This window comes from Nicotiana sylvestris, chromosome 3, assembly GCF_000393655.2.
Source record: "Nicotiana sylvestris chromosome 3, ASM39365v2, whole genome shotgun sequence".
NCBI classification, from domain to species: domain Eukaryota; kingdom Viridiplantae; phylum Streptophyta; class Magnoliopsida; order Solanales; family Solanaceae; genus Nicotiana; species Nicotiana sylvestris.
Genome location: NC_091059.1, coordinates 33891380 through 33903936, shown reverse-complemented (window position 1 = coordinate 33903936; position 12557 = coordinate 33891380). Strand labels below are relative to the sequence as shown.

General features: G+C 37.4%; 1 non-coding gene across 1 annotated transcript; it reads right to left on the bottom strand.

Annotated features, from left to right (window-relative positions):
* Positions 1-3750: 3750 nt before the first annotated feature.
* Positions 3751-4913, bottom strand: LOC104220342 (uncharacterized). Its single transcript, XR_011406014.1, has 2 exons — positions 4846-4913; positions 3751-4187 (listed from the first exon to the last, which is right to left on the bottom strand). It is a non-coding gene; the product is annotated as an uncharacterized protein (transcript).
* Between the last annotated feature and the right edge of the window lie 7644 nt (positions 4914-12557).

Sequence of the window (12557 nt, the reverse complement as noted above, 5' to 3'; positions counted from 1 at the left end):
ACCGAAAATCACTAATTGTATTTTTATAAGATATGTCATTAATAGTAAAACATATCGATTTCTGGTTCACAAATCGACACTCATATTAATACGGCGATGAATCAGATGGTATTGAATTCTTTTACAATATGCATTCATGTAAAAAGAAATGTGAGCCACCTGGTTAAGGCTCTAAATGATATTTCTTTTTTGTAAATGAAATATGATAGTACAGTTGGCAAATATGAATTTTGAAATGAATTTTGAAAAGGAATATGATAGTACAGTTGGCAAATATAAGACTAGTTCACAATAGCATTATACTGGTTGTCAAAGGCTTACAACGAGAACGCCTTGACTATTATGATACATACTTGCCAAGTTAGGAGAATTACATCTACATGGGTATTAATAGCATTAGTCGTTGTGTACGTTCTTTAAATCCATAAAATAGATGTGATAATAGGCTTCATAAATGGAAATTTGGAAGAAGAAACTTACATGATATAACTTAAAAAGTTTGTAGTTTTCGAGAAAAAAAGTTCATCGACTTGTTAAGTATCTTTATGGACTAAAACAAGCATTCAAATAATGACATGCGATATTTGACCATACTATATTGTCAAATAGTTTCAAGATTAATGAGTATGACAAATGTGTTTATACTTAGAATATTTCAAATTATATAGTCATTATTTGTTTATATATGGATGATATGTCGATATTATGTAGGTATGTTAACTAGTAAGTTTGATATAAAAGACTAAGGAGTTCCCAACTTAATTTTAGAAATCAAAATCACTAAGACTCCTCTAGCTCTAGCATTATCTCAATCTCATTACATTAAAATAGTACTAGTTAAGTTCAAGTATTTTGGATTTTGAAGCTGCAAAGACTCCAATTGATGTAAAACTGCTCTTCCAAAGAATAAGTTCAAAGTTAGTCTTACTTAGATTATGCCCAAGTTTTAATAAGTTTGATGTATATCATGAATTATATACGATCAAATATAGCTTGTACAATATAAGCCAATACAAAGTAATCTCAACCAAACTCATTAAATGACGGTGAAATAAGTTTTGATATTTGAAATACACCCAAAAATTTGCTTTGCACCACAATATGTATGGTGCGGTTATTGAAGGGTATAGTAATGCAAATTGGATCACTGGATCGACTGAAACTAAATCTATAAGTAGATATGTTTTTACTATTAGTAGAAGAGCAGTGTCTTGAAAGTTATTCAAACAGACATGCATCATCCGCTACAATGAAGTCTGGCTTTATAACTTTAGACAAGACCGGTGAAGGAGCACAACAGTTCCGAAATATCTTGGAAGATATTTCATTTTGACCAAATTGTTAGCACCCATATGAATAAATTAAGATAGTCAAGTGGCAGTAGGAAGGACTTGGAAGTGTTATGTATAACGAGAATTCTCATTATATATGGCGAAGACATAATACCGTTACACAACTACTCTAGTGAATTTATTATAATTAAGTACATAAAGTTAAACCATAATGTGTGGATCCACTTATAAAAGGCCTAATTATAGAGGTGGTTGAAAGATCAATGAGACTATGACCGAGGACAAGTCATCTTGACCAGTAACTCTATCTAAGTGACTGGGGAGCCCAATATCTAGATTTAAAGAGAACAAACAGTTATGAATAACGATTCAACATTATCGAAAAATTCAACTCGTTCTCATGATAAGACAATGTTCATTATGGCTTTTTAATAGTTTTTAAGTTTGATATACATGAGCAAATAGTGTATCTACGGGTTACACGTTTAGGAGTCTTCTACGTGAGTGTGAAGTATAAGCTGCTTCAAGGAGAATGATTGTAAGGCTAGACATTTACGCACTCATAAAATCAAGCGGTGTTCATGGCTGAAAGAACACAATATGAGGAACAAAGACGGTCAATAATTAGTTGTGTGACTTATATTGTCTAGGTATGCACCAAATATCGACGGTTCAAGGATATCGCATATACCGATTGATCGAGCATATCCGACATGTGTTCACTACGTAAAGTTCAAAGAGAAACTTACTTATCTAGATCTAATTAATTATTAATTACGAATTACCAATTATTTTTAAACATATGGTCATTCCCATTCATGTGAGGGATTGTTGGGTTTTATTGAGGTGTGAATGAGAAATGAAGGGGATTAAATTTCTTAAGAACACACAGTGAATTCTATGGGTGAGAATATTTAATTGACGTTACTGTTTACTCTGGAAAAGTTACGTCTCTAGTTTTACACTTTCGAACAAAAATAATACTAACAAATAACATGTTACAAAAATAGATACTCTAGTTGCAAAAGAAATAAGAACTACACCGAATTGTGTGAAGTTGGTATTGATAAGCTAGAATCTTGGAATTTGAGAGGTGTAAAGTTTTTCATATGACCACTTCTTCATAGAAACCTTCCCTCTTTCACTGGTTAATTCAAAACAAGCGTAGAAATGGAACTGAGTCCTCCCTGATGGATCTCTTTTGACTTCGTTCCATGGAGATGATGAAATGTAGGTCTATTGATCTTACGACCTTTTCGGAAAGGATAATTTCTGTTGGCTTTCCAGCCCATCTAAAGGCATTTGGGGGTATATATGAACTACTGTTATTCTAAATTTCAGATGATCCTCGTTAATTTATTTTTATCATTACAATTCAGAAGTTCAATTATTTCTTAATGAAGATGATTCTTGCCAAATTCCATTTTCAAATTGTCCAAGTCCATTGAATTGCTTTCCGAAAATATACGCTTAAACGTTAAATACTTGTTTTGTAGCGTCTTCCTCCTTGCACATGTGTCATGTTTCATGGGTTTTAGGAAAATAAAAGCTTCATTTAGGCACATAGCAGTTGCATATGTTTGGAGATACAAGGAAATAGCTTCAAATACTTCATCTGAACTCCATAGGACTAGCACTTGCATTTTAGAGGCTATATGTAAGGGCAAAAGATACCGAGTGGCACATTATTTCCTCTCGCCACTCAACTGCGAACGATTCTTAAAACCAAACATGAAAATGACAATAAGATGCATGTTACAGGGTCTACTTAAATTTAAACATTGTAAAAGTCCCAAATAAAAGGCTATGCCTCTAAAAGGATATAAAGCAAAGATAAATACCATCAAAGTATGGTTACAATGCCGACTTCTAAGGGCAAAGACAATATACATACATATATATACACATTTTTTTGTTAATGTTCCAGATGAGGTTATGGATTACAAGAGGAATTTCACAAGCAAACAAGCAAAAAATGGCCAATCAAGGGTTCTAAGGCACAACTTTAAAGATCAATGAGAAAAACAAATTGGATGACCATGAAAAAATGGCAGTCCATAAAACAGAAGGCCCGCCATAGAACACACCAGTCTTGGACCTCCCAACTAGAGCAATGCTTTCCATATATTACTGTGCTTCTGTTGGAACAAATTGTCCAGTCCAAAAAGCAACCACCCCGCTTCCCTAAAAGAAAGGATCCTCCACTTGATCTTTTCATTACAAATCGAGACTTCCCCCTCCCATTCTAATCATTTCATTTCCTAGACGGTACTACTTCTAATCTTCATTCTCTGGCTTTCTACTTTAAAGTTACACCAGCGAATGCTTAAGAACTTCCACTCTAATAAAAGTATAAAACAAAGGACATCAAAATAGAGATTAAGAAATGCGAAATTGTCTTAGCAACAATGGAGGGTTATCTGACCAGCATGCTGACAAGTTGGACCAAGTTAAGATATAGAGAGCAAAAGCCAGCTATGAATGATCATAAAATATTACCAAAACTTGCAATAATACCAAAATTACTCAACCGACATGGACACAAACATCACCAAAACAACTGAGCTTGGCACTAAAATTCTTGTCCACAATTAACCAAGTCTTGCAAAAAAAAACATAACATTAAAAGACTTATCAAAATCTAGGACAGTATAATACTCAAACCAGCTCCATATGGAATTCAAAAATGTGCCCCTTCAACGCAACCTTCTAGCCTCTCTCTCAGACTCCAACAATGTCAAAACATCACCCTCTCTAACAGGCCCCTTGACGTTTCTCATGATAAACCTGTTCTGGTCATCAAGAAACTTGACTCTCACCTGAGTTACCTGTCCTCTGGATCCAGTACGGCCCATGACTTTCACCACAATAGCATGCTTTGTTGCAGATTCCATCCTGCAAATCACATAATATCATTGCTACATTTGTCAACAGAGTTTAAGCTATATGCAATAACGGTATACAAATAGGTCATTTATCAGGTAATTCTAGGCAAATCTCTTTATAACCATATTTTGGTGTTTAGTCTGCAATCACAGGTTCAAACTAGTGATAGTGTAAACAATCTTTTAAACTATCAGCAACTTAAACGACAAAAAAAAAGGTATATCAAGGATAAAACCTCTGATGGATCAAATATTATAGTGAAACAATTAGCAGAAAGGGCCAAAATGTTGTGCTAAAACATTAATTCGGAAAAATTAATTTCAGATTTGACACAGACCCGCCATCGTATTGATCTATATAACCAACGATAGCCACACAAAACGAATAGATTTCACACTTCAATGATACGAACAGATTGTCAAAACTAAAAAACTCTGAGCACGGACAAAAGATTAAACAGAAATCCAATTAAGAGTTTTCTGGTGAATAACAGATTGTGTCACACTACGCATTTGAACAGAACAAACATAGACTGGTGAAACTACTAACACGTTGAACATGTTAAACCACAAAATAGAAACAGAAAATTCATGGAGAACAGCTTGGGAATTAGAAAAAATACGAAGAATCCTAAAAGAGTTTTTGGGAAAACGGAGAAGGCTAAAACCTTGATAGGAGCAGAGCAAATTGCTACGACGGCCGAACAGGAGAAAAATGCCTTGCTCTATTGGGTCAACTAAACCCTAGGAGATGTCTATATATATACAGAAGCGGCTTCTGCAATTACATTGGTGCCCTTTTCTCAATGGAAAGTCTAGAGGGCCAGATAAAAAACATATTGTCAACTACCATTTGGTTGTCCTTTCTTTTCTTTTTTATTTTCTCTTTGTTTTTCTTTTTTTCATTGGGTTCAACGTTACTAATACTAGTTCTAGGGGTCGTTTGGTTGGAATACGGATTATGCCGGTATAAATTATATTGGGATAAGTTATGTTGTGATTATTGTTTATTCACTATTTGGTATATTATATTAAGAATGACAATTGTATAATTTCTAAGAAGAAAGTATAACTTATATCAGTGCTAATTACCACACTCTCTATAAGGTATAAGTTATTCTGGTATTAATTTTAACACCGGAATAACTTATACCTAATTTGCTAATCAAACATAGTATTAAAGTGGTATTAAATTTTTATACCACCCCTATACCTTCTTATACCTCATACCAAATGATCCCTTAGGGTACGCACTTTGCGCCTGCATCCATGTCAGTTAATATATAATTTTATAAAATTACATAAATCATATTAAATAATGTGTTTGTGTTATAGCAATTTTTTTAGAAGGTGTAAGATTTAAAAATATTGAATGTTGGTCACATTTAGCTAGCATTATTGTATATGATTAAAATCGAGCTCGCCTGCGACATAGTAAGCCAAGCTCGAAACATGGCAATAAATGAGTGAAGATCGACATCAAGTCTCACCAAGCTAAAACCTGGGGGCGGAACTCCTGCCTTCGAGAATATCGAGGTCGTGATCCCGGAATCGATCCTAGCATCGAACGAGCTCGAAGGAACATTGTAAGACTAGCCAACAGAAGAACGAAATATCTGTGACCGGTCGGATATTACGGTGGGAATCTCGGCGCGTATCAATAAGGAACTAACTATTAGTAAATCGAAATCTTTTACCTTTCATAGAATAGTACCTAAAGTAGGACTCCTCTACTATATAAAGGGGGTCAGATAATTCATTTAACACGTTGTAACATGCACTCAAAAGCAATACATTGTTATTTTTTCTTTTTAAGCTCTTATTCTATTGTATCTTGATACTGATTGAAGGGCATCAAATTCGAGTGTGACTAACCTCCCAAAAATGTAACTGTTCAATTCGTGTGGTTTGAATTCACTTTATCATTATTTATTTTAATTACAACTTAATTTATCGCTTTGTGTCAAGTTAATCCGCACATCCTTAAAACCACTGACAAATTCAATTGTTATCTGTTTTTGAGGGTAAACAGTTTGGCGGCCACCGTGAGGCTAATAATAATAGTGGTTATTTGATAAAATTTCTATAACACATACACTACTTTACACTTGTTCTTTGAAATGCCTCTAATTTCAGGTTAAAGCTCAAAATGTCAAACTCACAATCAGCACCCATACATGTTGACAACGAGTCCATCCATCACGATGAAAATAACAACATAGTGCCCAGTGACAGGGTACCGCCGGTCGATCCCATCGGAATTCCGATCGCAGACCCGAATGACGCTAACTCGCATATGGCTATCAATGCAAATATGCCTACCGACCTCGAGAATAGTGTTCGTGGTGGTGCCCGATCGGTAGCTCAAAATACGCAAAACATTGGAGGAGATGGGATTAATTTACGGATGATCTTCAAAATGTTACAGGCTCAACATTCGGCGATAGCTCAGTTACATAACCAAAGCCCTGCACCGAGCAGAATTCAACCCGATCCATCCCGGGAAATCACCCGCAGGGATGAACCGATCGCAGAGAGGTCGAATGAAAATGAATTAGGGACTAACCCCGAGATCATAAAGATGCTCGAGGAACTGACATAAAGGGTAGAATTAGGGGAGAAGAAAATCGAAGCTAATGCAAAAAGGTAGAAACCTACAATTCTAGGGTCGACCAAATCTCGGGAGCACCGTTGATACTGAAAGACCTGGATTCCAAGAAGTTTGTACAAAAGCCTTGCACAGCTCCAAAGCCGATCCATAAGAACTTCCATATGCCCGAGATTTCTAAGTATAACGGAACGACCGACCCAAACGAGCATGTTACCTCCTACATATGTGCCATCAAAGGGAACGACTTGGAGGATGATGAGATCGATTCTATCTTGTTGAAAAAGTTCGGAGAGACCCTGTCAAAAGGAGCTATGATATGGTATCACAACTTACCTCCTAATTTTATTCACTCATTTGTTATGCTTGCAAATTTTTTCGTGAAAGCACATGCTGGAAATATCAAGGTCGAGACTAGGAAGTCGGACCTTTTCAAAGTAAAACAGAAGGATAATGAGATTCTTAGAGAGTTCGTGTCCCGATTTTAAATGGAACGGATAGATCAACCACCAGTCGCTGATGATTGGGACGTTCAGGATTTCACCCAATGACTCAACATTCGGAGCTCGTTGGCTTCATAACTGTTGAAACAAAACCTGGTAGAACATCCGGCCATCACTTGGGCCAATGCCCATAAACGATATCAATCGAAACTCAAGATCGACGATGATCAGCTTGAGGCCCCTCCGGGTCCGTGTACCCTGTCAGAACCATCGATAGAGTCAAGATAGACATTGATCGTGAACCGAGATCGAATAGGGATCAGAATCAGCCATACAGTGGAGACCGAAGAAGTAGTGGGTCCGGGCAAAACTCTATGCAAAATGAATGGAGAAGTGATCAAGGTTAGAGCAATCGGGGACTCATGAGCAAAAACAGCTTCAACAAAACCGTCGGGCCTAAAGAAGTGCCAAGATTATTGAAGTAAAACTTCAATGTCGTTGCGGCCTCTATTGTATCTACCATCGGACGCATCAAAGATACCAAATGGCATAGACCTTATTGTCCGATCCATCCTAGAGGGATCCCAACCTAATGTGCAAATATCACAGCACTCATGGCCGTAGAATAGAAAACTGCCGACAATTAAGAGAAGAGGTGGCCTGACTGTTCAACAACAGACATCTTCAAGAATTCCTGAGTGATCGAGCCAAGAACTACTTTAGGAACATGGACTCTAATAAGTAGACCGATCAGGAAGAGCCTCAGCATGTCACCAACATGATTATCGGTGGAGTCGACATTCCCCATGGTCCGATGCTGAAACGCATTAAAGTATCCATCACAAGGGAAAAATGAACTCAGGATTACGTACCAGAAGGAGCCATGTCTTTCAACAACGAAGACGCTGAGGGGATCGTGCAACCCCACAACGATGCACTGGTAATATTGGTACTCATAAATAATTCTCGAATTAAGCGTATGTTAATTGATCGAGGTAGCTCAGCCAACATCATTAAATCAAGGGTCATGGAACAACTCGGCCTATAAGATCAGATCGTACCTGCGGACCGAGTCCTGAACGGGTTCAACATGGCATGTGATACCACTAAAGGGGAGATAACATTACCAGTAAACGTTGCCAGAACTATACAGGAAGCCAAGTTCTATGTAATTGAAGGGGATATGAGATACAGCGCTCTATTCGGGAGGCCACGAATTTACAACATGAGAGCAATACCCTCAACGCTGCACCAGGTACTGAAATTCCCAACACCCGGAGTAGTCAAAACAGTTTATGGGGACACAACCGGCCACCAAAGAGATGTTCACGATCGATGAAGTGATGGCATCCACACTCTCAACATCGGACGATCTGAATCAGATTGTCAAAGACAGGGCCAAATAGAAATCATCGATTCCAGCCTCGACGGAGTCAGAAGAACAAGGGGTAGACGAGGATGACGACTACGGAGTTCCCGGATCTTTCATAGCCCCCGGCGATTCCGACGCTATAAAATCAATGGTCAAGGAACTGGAACAAGTCGTACTAACCAAACACTTGCCTGATCGAAAGGTATACATGGGCATGGGGTTAAGCCCCGAGCTCAGGAAAAAACTCATTCAATTTCTTATAGCTAACAAAGATTGCTTCGCTTGGTCCCACCTTGATATGACAGGGATCTCGCCGGAGATAACCACTCATAAGTTAAGCCTGGACCCGAAGTTCCACCCGATCAAGTAGAAGAGGAGACCCCAGTCCGAGGTCAAACATGCTTTCATCAAGGATGAGGTATCTAAACTCCTTAAAATAGGGTGGGTCCATTCGGGAGATTAAATACCCGGATTGGTTAGCAAACATAGTAGTAGTCCCTAAAAAAGAAATAAATTAAAAATGTGTATGGACTATAAGGATTTGAATAAGGCATGTCACAAGAACTCCTTCCCTTTGCCCAACATCGATCGCATGATCAATGCCACGGCCGACCACAAGATCCTCAGTTTTCTCGATGCCTACTACGGGTATAACCAAATACGAATGAACCTGGGTGATCAGGAAAAAACCTCATTCATCACTAAGTACGACACATACTGCTATAACGTGATGCCATTCGGAATAATAAAATGTTGGTGCCACTTATCAATGCCTAGTAAACCGTATGTTCGAGGAACAAATAGGAAAATCAATAGAGGTTTACATTGACGATAAGTTGGTTATGTCCCTACGAGCAGAGGACCATTTAAAACATTTGCAAGAAACTTTCAGCATATTGAAAAAGTACAATATGAAACTGAACCCGGAGAAATGTATGTTTGGAGTCGGATCAGGTAAATTCCTCGGATTCATAGTTTCCAACCGGGAACCGAGATCAACCCCGATAAGATCAAAGCCATCAAAGATATAACGGTTATGGACAACGTGAAGGCCATGCAAAGATTAACCGGACATAGCCGCCTTGGGGTGATTCATCTCGAGTTCCTCTGATAAGAGCCATCGATTCTGCTCACTACTGAAGAAGAAGAATAACTTCTCATGGGTCCCGGAGTGCCAACAGGCCCTGGAGGAACTCATGCAATATCTATCGAGCCCACCGTTGCTTCACACGTCGAAGACAAATGAACAACTATACCTGTACTTGGCAGTATCAGAGATAACAGTAAGTGGAGTCCTAATCCGAGAAGAGCAAGGTATTTAATTTCCAATTTACTATGTTATCAAGACTCTAGGTGAGGCCGAAACTAGGTACCCTCACATAGAAAAATTGGCGCTCGCTTTGCTAAGCGCCTCTAGGAAATTGAAACTATATTTTCAATGTCATCCTATATATGTTATGACTACTTACCCATTGAAAAATATAATGCATAAACCCGAGCTCTCAATACGATTGGCCAAATGGGTCGTGGAGATCAGCGGGTACGATATTGAATATCGATCCCGGACCGCCATTAAATCTAATTTTGGAAGATTTTGTGGCCAAATTTATGCCGACCCTAATACCCGAGGTCGAAAGATAGTTGTTGGTGAACTCAGGGACATCTTCGGGGATCTGGACCCTCTTTACGGATGGTGCCTCAAATGCAAAAGGATACGGACTTGGCACCGTATTAAAGCTACAAACAGGCAACGTAGTTAGAAAATCTATTAGGATTGTGAAATTGAGTAACAACGAGGTCGAATATGAGGCCATGATTGCAGGTCTCGAACTAGCCAAAAGGTTGAAGGCGGAGGTGATCGAAGCTAAGTGAGACTCCCTTCTCGTGGTGAACCAAGTTAATGGGACGTTCGAGGTCAGAGAAGAATGAATGCAAAGGTACATGGATAAGATGCAGGTAACATTACATCAGTTCAAGGAGTGGATTTTACAACACGTACCTCGGAATCAAAACAGTGAGGTCGATGCCCTTACTAACTTAGGATCGTCACTGGAGGACGACGAGTTCAATTCGGGGGCAGTCGTACAACTTATGAGATCGATTGTGGAAGAAGGCCATGCCGAGATAAACTCAACGAGCCTGACTTGGGACTGGAGAAACAAATATATAGAATATCTGAAGATCACAAAACTGCCCTCGGATCCAAAAGAATCAAGGGACCTGCATACGAAGGCAGCCTGGTTTAGATTGTCCAAAGATGGAACCCTATTCATAAGAACATTCAAGGCACGCTCACGATATGTCTAGGACCGGGAGATACCAAGTATATTCTGAGAGAAATCCATGAAGGCACTTGTGGAAATCATTCAAGCACCGAATCATTGGTTCGAAAAATAATCAGACCGACTATTACTGGATCGATATAGAGAAATAAAACAATAGTGCACTTGAATTACCAATGTGAGTCGAACCTCTAATGCATCAAAATTATATGTAAAAATAACTTACAACCGAGCCAGTATCACTCATCAAGTTTACCTTTAATTTTATAATTTTAGAGGTCCATAAATTTTTTGTTAAAGTCATAATTGGGTCCGCAAATTATTTTTTCAATTAATGTGACTTATTGAAACTATTAAAAAGATTGTCATCCAATCCATTTCATCTTTTCATATAAGATCCTGCTAAACAATGAGTGGAGCCTAACTTTTAGAAACTTAAGAAAAATATAAAAGCATATTTTTTTTGTCCTTCCTTCATTCTTCATTTTTTTTCCTTTTCACGTAAGGTAGTTGATGTTTAGTGCCTTTGCCAAACTAATCAACTCACCTTCCCTCGCTATTGTTATAAGTTTTTTTGTTGAGTAATTGGAATGCTGATAATATTAATACTAATAAGCAATATTCATATTACATTCTATAGTGATGCCACTTAGGTTATTTTGATTTCCAAGTTCAGCTAACTTAGCACATACATTATCCGAAATTAACCTAACAAAGTATGTTTCACCTTTGTCTTCTAGGAATTGGGTTTCCACAAAATGGGGTGGAATTACAAATCTTAAAGCTTGGTTTAGACTGGCAGAGGAGGAGCCAGGATTTAAAGCTTGTGGGTTCGAGATTCTAGTTTGTTTATATTACTGGGTTCTTAATTAATAATTTATACATATTCAATAAATTTTTTAAGATAAATATAGAGTTTAGACCAAAGTTACTGGGTTCAGCCGAACTCGCAAGTCATTTGCTAGCTCTGCCCTCGTAGACTGGGTACCTTGGAAGCTTCCTTTGCCAAAACATGAGACACTCGATTTGTTTATCTAAAGCTATGTCCGACCACCACCTGCTTTAGCTGGAATATCAGCCACCTGCATTCACATATAATAGTATTGTACGTTGGACATAACATGCTATTATTACAAGCTACAACCCTATAAACCTCCATAACTTCTTTATCTTTTTTTTCTTCATATAGTGTGATCTTAGAAGTAACTTTATGTCGATTTCCATTAAAAAGTCTGAAAATTTAAAATCTAGATAAATAAAGTGACTTTTAAATGAAGTTACATATTTATAGAATTAGAAATTCTAGAAATATTTAACTTTAATAATTAGTAGTGTCAACATTGGTAAGAGGTTGTTTGGTAGTTCAAGTATTACTTGAGTCCAAAAATGATCAGTGGTTTAAATGAGAAATTAAAATGAGACACTAATAATATTTAGTTACTCCCATTTGGAAAGTAATCATAAATCCATTATTTATACTATTCATTTGAAGACCGGTCTGATTAAAGTCCTAGAGTTATCATGATGATTGTATGTTGACATAATCTGAAAACATGATATAAAGTATAAGAATTAATGTTCTTACCATACTTTATTTATACCATATTCTTTTTTTTGGAATCTTTTGATTACAATGGTAATATGCATATCTTTATTATCAAAATATCATGCAAAA